The sequence below is a fragment of the Dermacentor andersoni genome, chromosome 1 (assembly GCF_023375885.2).
Source record: "Dermacentor andersoni chromosome 1, qqDerAnde1_hic_scaffold, whole genome shotgun sequence".
Classification (NCBI taxonomy): Eukaryota; Metazoa; Arthropoda; class Arachnida; order Ixodida; family Ixodidae; genus Dermacentor; species Dermacentor andersoni.
Window position 1 is genome coordinate 368,695,751 of NC_092814.1, and position 11,253 is coordinate 368,707,003.

General features: G+C 42.2%; 1 long non-coding RNA gene across 1 annotated transcript; it reads right to left on the minus strand.

Annotated features, from left to right (window-relative positions):
- Positions 1-2,969: 2,969 nt before the first annotated feature.
- LOC140215397 (uncharacterized) lies at positions 2,970-9,781 on the minus strand. The gene is made up of 3 exons (XR_011892349.1): positions 9,036-9,781; positions 7,912-7,992; positions 2,970-5,135 (listed from the first exon to the last, which is right to left on the minus strand). It is a non-coding gene; the product is annotated as an uncharacterized lncRNA (long non-coding RNA).
- Between the last annotated feature and the right edge of the window lie 1,472 nt (positions 9,782-11,253).

The following is an 11,253-nucleotide window of genomic DNA, read 5'->3' on the forward strand; positions in this document are numbered from 1 at the left end:
CAGATCAAATTAGGGCCGCTGATATACTGTTCCCTAGGCGGCTCCTCAGAGACACTGGCCCGATTCCAAGCGGCCTTCAGAATAGGCGTGAGCAAAGTTATGCAGGATTTTAGTCATTTTTTCCTGGCTATTTGCTGCCTACCGTGAGGCGTGACTGCTCTGAAGCGGCCTATGCGTATGCGTCACGAACGCCACTGAGGAGAAAAAAAAAGCGAATTAACACTTAATCTGCAGATATCATCGCAAATTTCACAATCAGGAGACACACAATCTAATTAGAATGCAATTGTCAAGGGAATCACATACTTACCAAGAATCACAATGCTCTATACATCATGTGAATTCGAACCCGCGTACATCGCATTTGTACAATTCAAGACACACATCATAACCATTACACCACAGCGCCGCCACGCCCAGTCGTGTTCTTTTAGAGGTTATATATATACCAAACGTATTTGATGAATCGGCTGTGGTGGGTGGGGTTTCTCTGCAGTGTGCTGTGCTGTTGTGTACTGGAATACGTGTGCGTTTGCATCATTTCCATTCCTTGCTACGACTAACGAAGGAAGACAACGTAGACGACAACGTGAGAACTATTCACGGCTTGTCGTCACCGCAGGAAAATAACAAATGTGCCGTTCAGCTCATGATCGAGTGCTTCTCCAGTCCATGTTCTCCAAAATACGCGGATACAAAGTATTGCGCCAACCATCCACGTATGTGAATTTAATTCGTGCGTATACTGGTGAGCAACTGCGACGCCAGTACCAGGCATTTCGACGTGCCTCACGCTGCCGTGTAGGCGTTCTTTTCAAGTGCATTAGTTTAGAGTTTGGTTCAGTCCGCTGTGAGCTGTTGTCCTGCATTAGCAGCGGATCGTTAGCGTTTTGAAGCGCATGCATTCCAGCATTTGGAGACTGCTTATGCCGATAGCCGCGTCAAATGCATTGGCACGCATGTTTAAATGACTAATGTGTCCACTTGTTACGCGTGCACTGCTCGTATCCTGTGGCAGTGCTCGTTCTAAAAGCTTCGAAGACCATCTACACTCATGCGTGTGTTCAATTTATATATGCACAGGATGGACTTGCCGGCTAGTTGGTTGAGCATTTTAGAAGAAACAGCGCAACACAAGGACGACGCAAAAACATGCCACACCACGAAGCGCTGGTGTGGTTGATGCTTTTTTTCGTCCTTGTGTTTGCGCTGTTTCTTCTTCCACGATACACGCACACCACAGGTACGCGAAAGTTTAGGAGCATAAGTGGTTAACTGTTTTCCCCGTTTTCTCTCGGTGTCAATGGCACAGTGCGTTGCCCGGAATTGTGCACGCTTACCCCCATATGCAGAAATGCATCATAACTTGAAGCCCATGCTTGACTTGATCTAAACGACGCAAGTCGTGAACGCACCAAAAGAAAGGCAGTGAGCGTCTTGGGGGACGTTCGCACCAGGCGTCGTTTATATCAAGTCAAGCATGAGCTTTGTATTAAGATACATTTCTGAATACGGGGGCTAGACATCTGCTTCTTCCAGAAAATGTCGAAGAAACACCCGCCAAAACCAGGCACATTCGTAAACTTAACTAGGCAATACGAAGCTCCACAGGAAAAAAGAAGACTGGTATTAAAAGCTTTCAGTATTTTTCTTTACTCCAAAATAGTTGCGCTCTCGTGGCTTCACTGTACAGAGATAGTGCAGCGTTAGCTAGAAAGCATGAATTTCCTAACTCCATGCCAAAATAAGCTTGTAAAATTATTTAGGTGCTAGAATCCAGGGTTTGTAGCGATCCTTGAAAATCCTTTATTTCTAAAATGCCATTTTCAAGGCATTGAAAACCCTTGAATTTTTAGAAGTACTGGAAAGTCCTTAAACTTGTACACTTGGCTAGACTTAGCAGACATTGCCAAGCGCTTTTTTTCCCTTCTGTGGCACTCTTTCGCATGTCACAGAGAATTGTCTCTGGAGGTAATAGAAGGAAAGCGACATCGTTAAAGTTGAAATTACAAAGGAGCTGCAGATACCAGTTTTATGCACATGGAACAGGCGACAAATGTGCTTGGAGGAGCAGAAGCAGGAAGCTCAACAGTTGAGGCATTCGAAGAGAAGCCGTGAAGAGTAAATTGAGAGCGACAGACACAATAAAAAGAAATTAGAAATGACTATTGCTTATTTGATGGTGAAAAAAGCTGAGGCAACAGATGACATCACATACACTGTCAAACCAAACAGTATTCAAAAACTGCAAATGTTGCAGGTCCAAGTAGTTAATTGTGCTTTTGCAGAAAAACTTTGAGCGCTTTCTTGAAATGCTTCCTTGTGTGCGTTTAGTGGTGGGCGGTGAAAGGCAAATTAGCAGTCTTTCAAATGTTTGAAATCACTGAAATGCGATTTGTTTTGTTTTCTTTTGTTTGCATTAAAGTTAACGGTGTTCTTGAACAAGTTATTGCCTGTCCAAACTACTACACACATTGCACGAGGTCCTTGAAGTTACTGTGTCGGGGCCTCGAAAGTCCTTGAAAACCATTGAATTTTTTTCTTCAATATTGCTACGAACCCAGTAGAACAACTGTCATGGAGTAAAAACCTTGGCTGAACAGGGGCTTATACGCAGAGCACAGGAAGACTAGAAATGCAGTAGTAGGCATGGAGGGCCCTGAAAAAAATGTGCCACATCCGCTCGTCTGCCTTATGTTTCTGCACCGACTGTAGCATTTTTAATAGAAGTGCACTTTCTGTTCTACTCCAATAAACGCAACATTACGAACTCCAGTGTGGGGCAGTCCTTCAGCCAGTGCAGAACTTTTTCTGTACATCCGAGTCAGCTCTGTCATTTTTCTAGCATTGTAGTACAAGATTTGTTAAACTGGTTTAGCAGAATATGAGCAGTATACTCTTAAATTAGCTGTTCATTTGTATGCACATGTTCAGGTCCTCAGTTTGGTTGCATGACAAATTGCCATACCTCAATAGATATAAGAAACAATTTTATTACAGTTTAATAAAATCCAAACAGTAATAATCACAACAATATAATGACATACATTTCTTTTGGTACGTATACAGCCCATGTCTTGGCAGTGTATAAATTCAACTATACACCGCAAGTACTGTGTCCTGACCACTATTATTCACATGCGTAAAACCATCACAGCAATTCAACAAATATCACAGTAATTAGTGACATACACTTTGTAACTGCTTTACATGAGCATAATGTATACAAATGGTCCCTGTGTACCTACACATGACTAGTGCCACCCGAGTACTGTTAGTCACAAGTGTAAAACCAACAAAGCAGTTCTTTAAAAAAATATCACAGCGCTTAGTGGCGTACATGCTGTAACTCCCTTGTAGAAACTTAATACAAACACGTGAGGACACAGAAAGCTAGCAGTGGGCATACATGGGAATACCACCGCGTCAATACTAATTCACAAGTGTAAAACCAACCAAGCAGTTCTTTAAAGAATATCACAATGCTTAGTGACATACATTTTCTAACTAGCTTATATAAGGTTTATACAAACATGAGAACATACACAAAGCTAGCGGTGCACCCGCATAGAAGTGCGGCCATCTGAACACGATTATTTGCAAGTGTAAGCTCAACAGAACAGTTCGTTATAGTGACGCACATTTTGTAACTGCCTTATACAAGCTTAGCGCAAGCACAAGAATGCAGAAAAATATAAATTAAAAACTTGCTCTATGCATACACTAACAGATCAACACAAATGGTAAACACCGCTTTGAAGACAAATGTGACTGTGGCAAAGCGCAGTGCTGTGCCGGTTGAAATTGCCACCCACAAAAGTATTGAGCAATGCTTAAACCACAGGCAATAAAGTGCTGAAAGACTGCGTCTCTAACGTAACTATTTTAATTCAAATTTCTTGAATATAGGGCTCGCTTGCAGATAAGGCATCTGATCCAACTTACCTGATTTTACCCCTGCTACATGCATACAATGCACTCAGATATAACTGGTAATAATAATTATAAAAGGCATTTAAAAACTTGATAGTATGATGAAGATGCATGACTAGAAAAGTTCTGTCCCCCTCGTACTTGTTAAAAAGGTGTAAGTACGACACATGTTCTTTTTTTCCTAAATATTTGCATTAATGGACAGCCGGGAACCTCGAACCGACACAAAAAAAAAGATACTGCTATGTTAATAGTGTTATGAATAATCTTTTGTGAAAGCTTTTTTACAGACAAGTTGCAGTCTCGTTTCTGGAGGTTGAGCTGTATCTTGCAAAATAACTTGAAAAGTGGTCACATGGGAGCATGACACTATATCATAATGTTAGTTTCAGTTGACTCTCTTGCCCTACAAGTCGCTGCTCACTGTGGCCAGTGATGCAACAGCAGTGTCTGTGTGATTTTCATCACACTTCTGTCCTATGCCATTCTTACCAGAGTTGGCGGCACATAGATACCCAAATTTCGATAGTGTTGCTTTCTCAGGTGGTTGCTTTTGATTTGCTTAATATCAGTTGGCACTTCAGCTGCATCAAACTTCTTTTTTACCTCTTCAACAACAACATCAACAACAATCTTATGACACCTGTGTGGTCCTTCTAGTTGCCTACAAAGACCAGTCAATCTAGCAACAACACTGACAGTCTCTACTATCTTGTAATGGGGGAGAGGTGTGTCCCACCATGTGTTCCACATTGTTGTCACTATGTGGGCTGGCTAGGGAGGCAACAACTGTAATATGTTTGCATTTGCATATATTAAAGTGATGCTTGTACTGTGTTATAACACCTAACTTAGTCTTGCACTTGCTGCACAATAACACTGGCTCACAGTCATGGTGAAAAGCTTTTGTATGTTGAGCAAATGAGTTGTATCCACTACAAAAAAAGTCAGTGATAGCACACATGTTGCTCTACCAGGCCTGGTTTGGTTCCTTCTGACACTGCTGCTGATGCTGACGCGCTGCTGCTTGCCTCGTACACTGTTGCAGCTGCAGTAGACATGGCAGTCTCTGTATCTATTGCTGCCGTGTCATCTGTCATGGTAACTTCCAAGTGGTATCGGGCTCACTTCTGCAACAGAGATGTTGTTTGCCCCTTGGGGGCTCTCATGATCAGGACCAATAATTTCGTAGGCATTGTCTCCTGCATCGAAGAACCAGTAAGAACAGCATGAATTAATAAACATAGCTCTAAAAAGTACGGACATCAAGACTTAACCACAAGCTTTGCACATAAGTGACCGGGCTTAATGAATAATACTTGCAGGAGGAGTTACACAATTGTTTGTGTATATTACAGTAAAGCCTCATCAGAAGATATTCAAGAGGCACGGGAAACATGTCTCTAGAAACCAAAAATTTTGAGACACTGAGGAGCCAGACTAGATCACTTTATTATGCATCATCACTAAAGTATGTTTTGATATATCTGAAGGAATAAATGCTCAGGGTGGCTTAAAGGGCCCCTAAACCACTTCTCGACATTTTTTGAACATTTCAAGTAAACACGCGTATCGAAATCAGAATGCCGTCACGATCGACGAAGCCAAATGCCAGAGTGCGTAGCACTGCCGGAGCACCACAATATGAAGAAAATGACCCCGTGCGCCTCTCTGGACCTATCCTGCACCCCCCAGTTTGTCCTGATGTCACCAGGCTGTCTCTGATGATGTCACCAGTTTCCGGTGCTGTCGATTGGTCGAACGAAAGTGTACGACTGCCGGCAAGGCCTGCAAGCAAATACACACACTCCTTCTTCCTCGTCGCGTTGCGCGCGATGCCATTGTGGGCAGCCAATGGGGGCAAAGAACAGAAACGCCAACAGAAGGGTCTCCCTATGATGCTCTTCAACACGAGTCACCATACAGTTCCGTTGTATTAGCGCCACCCCTCGCAGGACGACGGGCCAGCGCGGCAGCAATAGAGCTCGTTGGTGTTGGCCTGTCCCGTAACATTTGGAGGTGTACTAGGCAAGGAAAGGACGATACTGTCCATATGGCGTGTACCAGATGAAAGAGTAAAATGAGTGGGGAATACTTTTCGATAATCAAACACACGTAGCTCCACTATTACTGCACCGTTTCGAAAAATTCTCGTGGCTACCTGTTCATTGCCTTATTGTGTAGAACTGCAACACCGCAACTAAATTTCAACCTCGGTGTTTAGGGGCCCTTTAAAGAAGACATTCACAGCTTTTTAGTGACTGTAGATTGTGTTAGCTTCATGAATACTTTGTTTAGCGCAAAAACGACAGAGACAAGAAAGACGACAGGACAAGGCGCTACTCTCAACTGACATCATTTTATTGCGTCACTCCTTTATAGACCGCTCAAACCAGAGGAACATGCGCAGTGAGCACCATGCGGTGGAGCCACCAGCATCCGATCCCAAGAGCGCACTCATGCGACAGAATCCAAAAAACCAAATTCAGCGCTGTACAAGGTTAAGGAAGGCACACTAATGCACTGTGACCCCAATGACTGAATGAAAAAAAGCTTCCGATAACTCTCGGGCGGTGGTGTCATGGCTCTTTTTCAAAATCGTGGTATCACGAAACATGGGTTACACTTGCATGTTTTACAATGCTGAGCCAAATGGGAACCTGTGCCTGTGGGCACAGTATTCAAAGTAAACAAAGTATTCATGGATTCGCACCAACTAGCCCGCCAACGCATTGTGTTAGCTTCCTTCCCAACTTCTGGAATTTAAACACTTCACTTTGCAAGCCTTGTTGCTCGCAGTACCTTTGAGGTGCTCATAGACGCTCGTCAGCTTCAACTGCCGACACTTTCTGCCCTGCACTGTCCTCGTTGCCCTCCTTTTCTGGTTCATGCTAAAAGAGACATGCGCGATTGACTTGTGTAAGGATTGCGTGATCTTTACGCCCTTCGGAGCACACAAGGTGCACAAAGTGAATGTGTCTGGGTTGTGTCCCTTCGAAGTAGTGAATACTTAAAAAGTCATCCTTAGTAACAAAGGTGTCTCTTGTATACAGTATTGTTAACGTAGCAAACATCGGAAAACCAACCAAACCATTTTTCGATGTCTCTTACAACCAAGTGCATCTTGTAATGAGATTCTACTGTACTGAATATTTTTCAACTATGGATCATCTGCATGTACATATAGTCACAAAGACATGTGTGGAATGGCGAATCGGGAAACAGTTCGTACTCTTACTTTTTGTCCCTAACATAAGCAGCTGATAACAATATGAAAAAAAAGCAGGCAATGAGGCTAGAATGGAACATAATCCTTCAGCTCTAAACAGTTTTTTGGGCCCACATCATTCCCTCATATGACATAGGGAAACAACTTGATTGCAGTAATGGCTGCATGTGATCTGAGTTGATTGAAACAAACTATACGTAAGGTTGTCCTGTATGTAATTTTATCAGAGTGCTTTTTAGATGTCTTGCTGGTGATCCTGGCTGCGCGATGCTTCTCATGCTTTTTGGCACGATTCCTTTTTTTCCACTCCACTTTTTTTTCAGATTTTCTCCCCTTTCCCTTCCCCCTTGTGTAAAATAGCACACTTGAAGTATCAAATCTGTTGAACTAACGTGTGTATCAAACCTGTTAACATGTGTGCTTCTCTGTGGTATGTGTTGTATTTTTGCGCTGCACAATTCAATTGAAGATGAAAGATGGAACGTCCCTGCCTTTAGTTTAATTGTGTGTGTGTGTGTGTGTGTGTGTCTCTCTCATGTTTTGAAATATATGTACATTCAGGAGTGTCTGCATGCCCTTCTCTCCTGCTCCAGTGACGAAAAGGAGAGCCTGTTTATGTACCATAGTAAAAAATTCAAAGGTTTTCACTGTGCCCATTACATCCCTTATCATATGGATCTGTCACAATACAGAGTAGCAGTGGTCCATAATACTAGCCCATCCCAACATAATTATAAATTAACACATACCGACATGCTGCGAAACAGCTGTTGAAAAGCCGCTGGTGAAGGCAATTTCCGCAGCACTGCAGTGGTACAGCCGAGTTCCACCTGTATAGTGACAAATCCATATGCGTGTTAGCAACTCAGTTGCTGATGGTTTCATAAGCTTTACACTACACAATAAAGTAATCTAGACAACTTTGTTGGAACAAATTAGGACACCACTTAAACACTAACACGATTAATTACCCCCAATCTCTCACTCACTAAGGGATAATACTACTGAAACATCGGTGGAGAGCTCAGATTAACACAGCCCATAAAGGACAAGCGTTCTTTGAGGAAAACAGCTATAACAGCGGTTAGTTTTCTTGATCATTTTATGTGGTAGCTTTGATTTAAATGTCAAGCAGTACTATAAAATACGAAGTGCCGCATTTCTAGCAGCAGAAGGCGTCGTCAGGCTCATGGTACAACAGATTTTTGCACTGTTTGTCAGTGAGCCGACACATACAAAGAAAACCGAATTCACACATACATATACAGTGTCAAGTGCACTTCTCCTTCTGAAAACGCAGCCACCAGTTCCAATGTTGCTGAAAGGAAAGGTTATATAAAGTGCGAGACTGCATGGAACTGCCACTTATGACTGTAAATGTATGGTCTGCTGATTGCAGAGGTAGTCACATGCTATTTCTAGTCTCTTTTAGAAGCATTACTAAAGAATAAATTAAAATCTATTCATAAGTCACGAATTTCATGCATCCACAGTTTGGCTAAATAACCTGTGAGGAAAAGACATGTTTACCTGGAATAGCAACCTTTTTTCCTGCTGCAAAACTTTCCTTCGAATTAATGAAATAACTTTACAGCGTCATAATGCGTTTCTCGCAACTACTTGCCGGCAGTGGCGAGTTAGTGTTTATATCCGACTCATTGGGCGACAATACTGCCAAACACAAATGCTTCACGAAAACGAGAACACGTCCCTCGCAGAGAATAGCAACCATATATGCCTCTGTGAGACATGATCGCACCTTTGTGGTCAAAATGTACATTAGAACGACATCACCATCTCATTAAAAACAAAAGCCTCCGTACAAGACAGCCGCCAACTGCATAATGTGAAATTGCAACTGATGTCCACTTACTGGTGGCCTGTGTTTTAGTCACTTTTGGCAGTTGACTGGGTGCTGAGAAATGCACGTCCTGGGTTGTCCCTGCAAAACATACAGGGTTATGTCAAATGTTGAAAATATATATATGCCGGCATTTCATCAGTCGCAAAACAAACGAGTAAACTAATAAACAACTGTAGTGTAAACAGAGTACACATAATAAGATAGGCTGTCAACTGTTAATGCATTACACAAAAAACCTAATGCATAGGAAAGACTATATGTATACACACGAAGCTGACACACAATTTAATTCGCTCTAGGTTTTTCCGTGCAGTATATTCAAATTATTATGTCTCGTGGTTAGAGCAAAATTAGTGTAAATTACGAACTAAATTATCTACCCTGGAAACTTTTCTTCAATATGCACCAGTGCGCGCTTCGAACGAGTAGCGTTGTAAAATTTACGTACATGGCATTTAACGTAGTTGCTGAACACGGATTTCCTTTGCCCTGTGTCGTGTACAGTGAGCTACATATATCTGCCCCCCCCCCCTTTTTGTACTAGCCATACTGCGTGCCACTGCACCTATACGCACGTCAATAAACCTCACGACACAGAAATAAAAGAAGCGCCAATCACCCATGCCTGCATGTTGTAGTGGGCCTAACCTAACCAAGCATGGGCTGTTGCTTTTTATAGTAAACACAGGCACCGTGCTCATCGCAAGTATGTATCATGTTGCTAAGCAAATATGCAATTTCATTGCACCACTATTTTTTTATCACATGGATATATCTGTTGAGAGGCAAGACAAAAAGCAGTCACTTCTCAGAACTAATCAGCTTTCTTAAAACACATCTTTAACTTTTCAATGACACTTGCTGCTATGTGTTTGTCTCCAGAGAGCATACTTGATTTGACTTTCCAATCAGAGACATTACATAAATATACCATGTTAAGATGACGGCCTGGAGCACGTGAGAATTTTCATCTTCGTGTAACATACTGTATCTTGATTTTGTTGACATTTGGTCAAATGGTACACCCAATATACCCACATACAAGTTTTCTTGTCCAAATAACATGCCAATGTATTTTGATTTTTTAGGCATTGGCTCCTCTGCACTACGTGAAGTCGCACTGCACTGGCTCTTTCACATCCTCGTGTCCTTGCAGCTACCTTCTTGCGTTATATAAAGCGGGTGCCTGAAAAATATCGTATGTAAAAGTCAACACGAGGGCATGGTGCAAAACAACATCAAGACAGTCAAGGCCACGGCAATAAAAAAGTCTTAGCTCTTAGTCTTCCTAGTGAAATGCATGCAAAACATCCAAATGACTGCAACAGTCAACTGCTAAACTAACTTCAATTTTTAGATTTAAGCAAAAAGACAAATAAACCACAGTTCATCCTTGTTTTTCATGAATGTTAGAATACTCCTGCTAATGAATAGAATATTGGTCATTTTCAGACGTCATAGGTCTGTCATGAGTCTGGCGTATCGCAAACACCACTTGTGACACATCCTAAGCACGTGCCCAGTGTGCCCCCCCCCCCCCCCGCACCATCCCTGGTTGTGCCACTGCTGAAGCCATAATTTGAGGACTATAGCTGCAAACATGATGCTCAGTAGGGATGAAAATATTGTCCTTCAGCTCAATGGATATATGGATGTGCCTATAAAAAAGGGCAACAAGGCTTGTTATGGCATGCTTACCCACATTTCAATGCTAACAAGTTCACTGCGGCCTGCATCTAAGCTTACTAAAAGGCATGAACTTATTTTCATGCATGAGGTGCGCAGTGGAGTTCATTTTTGACAGACCCGACTACTGCTGCAGTTTGAAATCTAGCGTTTTAGATTCTTGTAGGCATGTAAATGTTGCAGTTAAACCGCAGTTATTAGTTTATTACACCAACCTATTGTTCTGTGTACGACAGACTGGTAACACGGAATTAAAGCAACATTTTATTTTGATATTTTATTTCTCTACTAAAAATATTCAAGCGATAAACACATCTTGATCTGCCATGCTATAGCAAAATGCACACATTACGCTTGTAACCCCCAGAGGAAGGCTGATTTAGCTGTTCATACGACATAACTCTGACACGCCAACTCATATTAGCAAATGCACAGGCATGTCCAAAACAATAAGCGTATGCAAAGCGCCCCTGCAATTGTAATTCCACACAGCAGCCGTTATATTCGATGCCGATGCGTAACTAGTTGCTCGACAATTCAC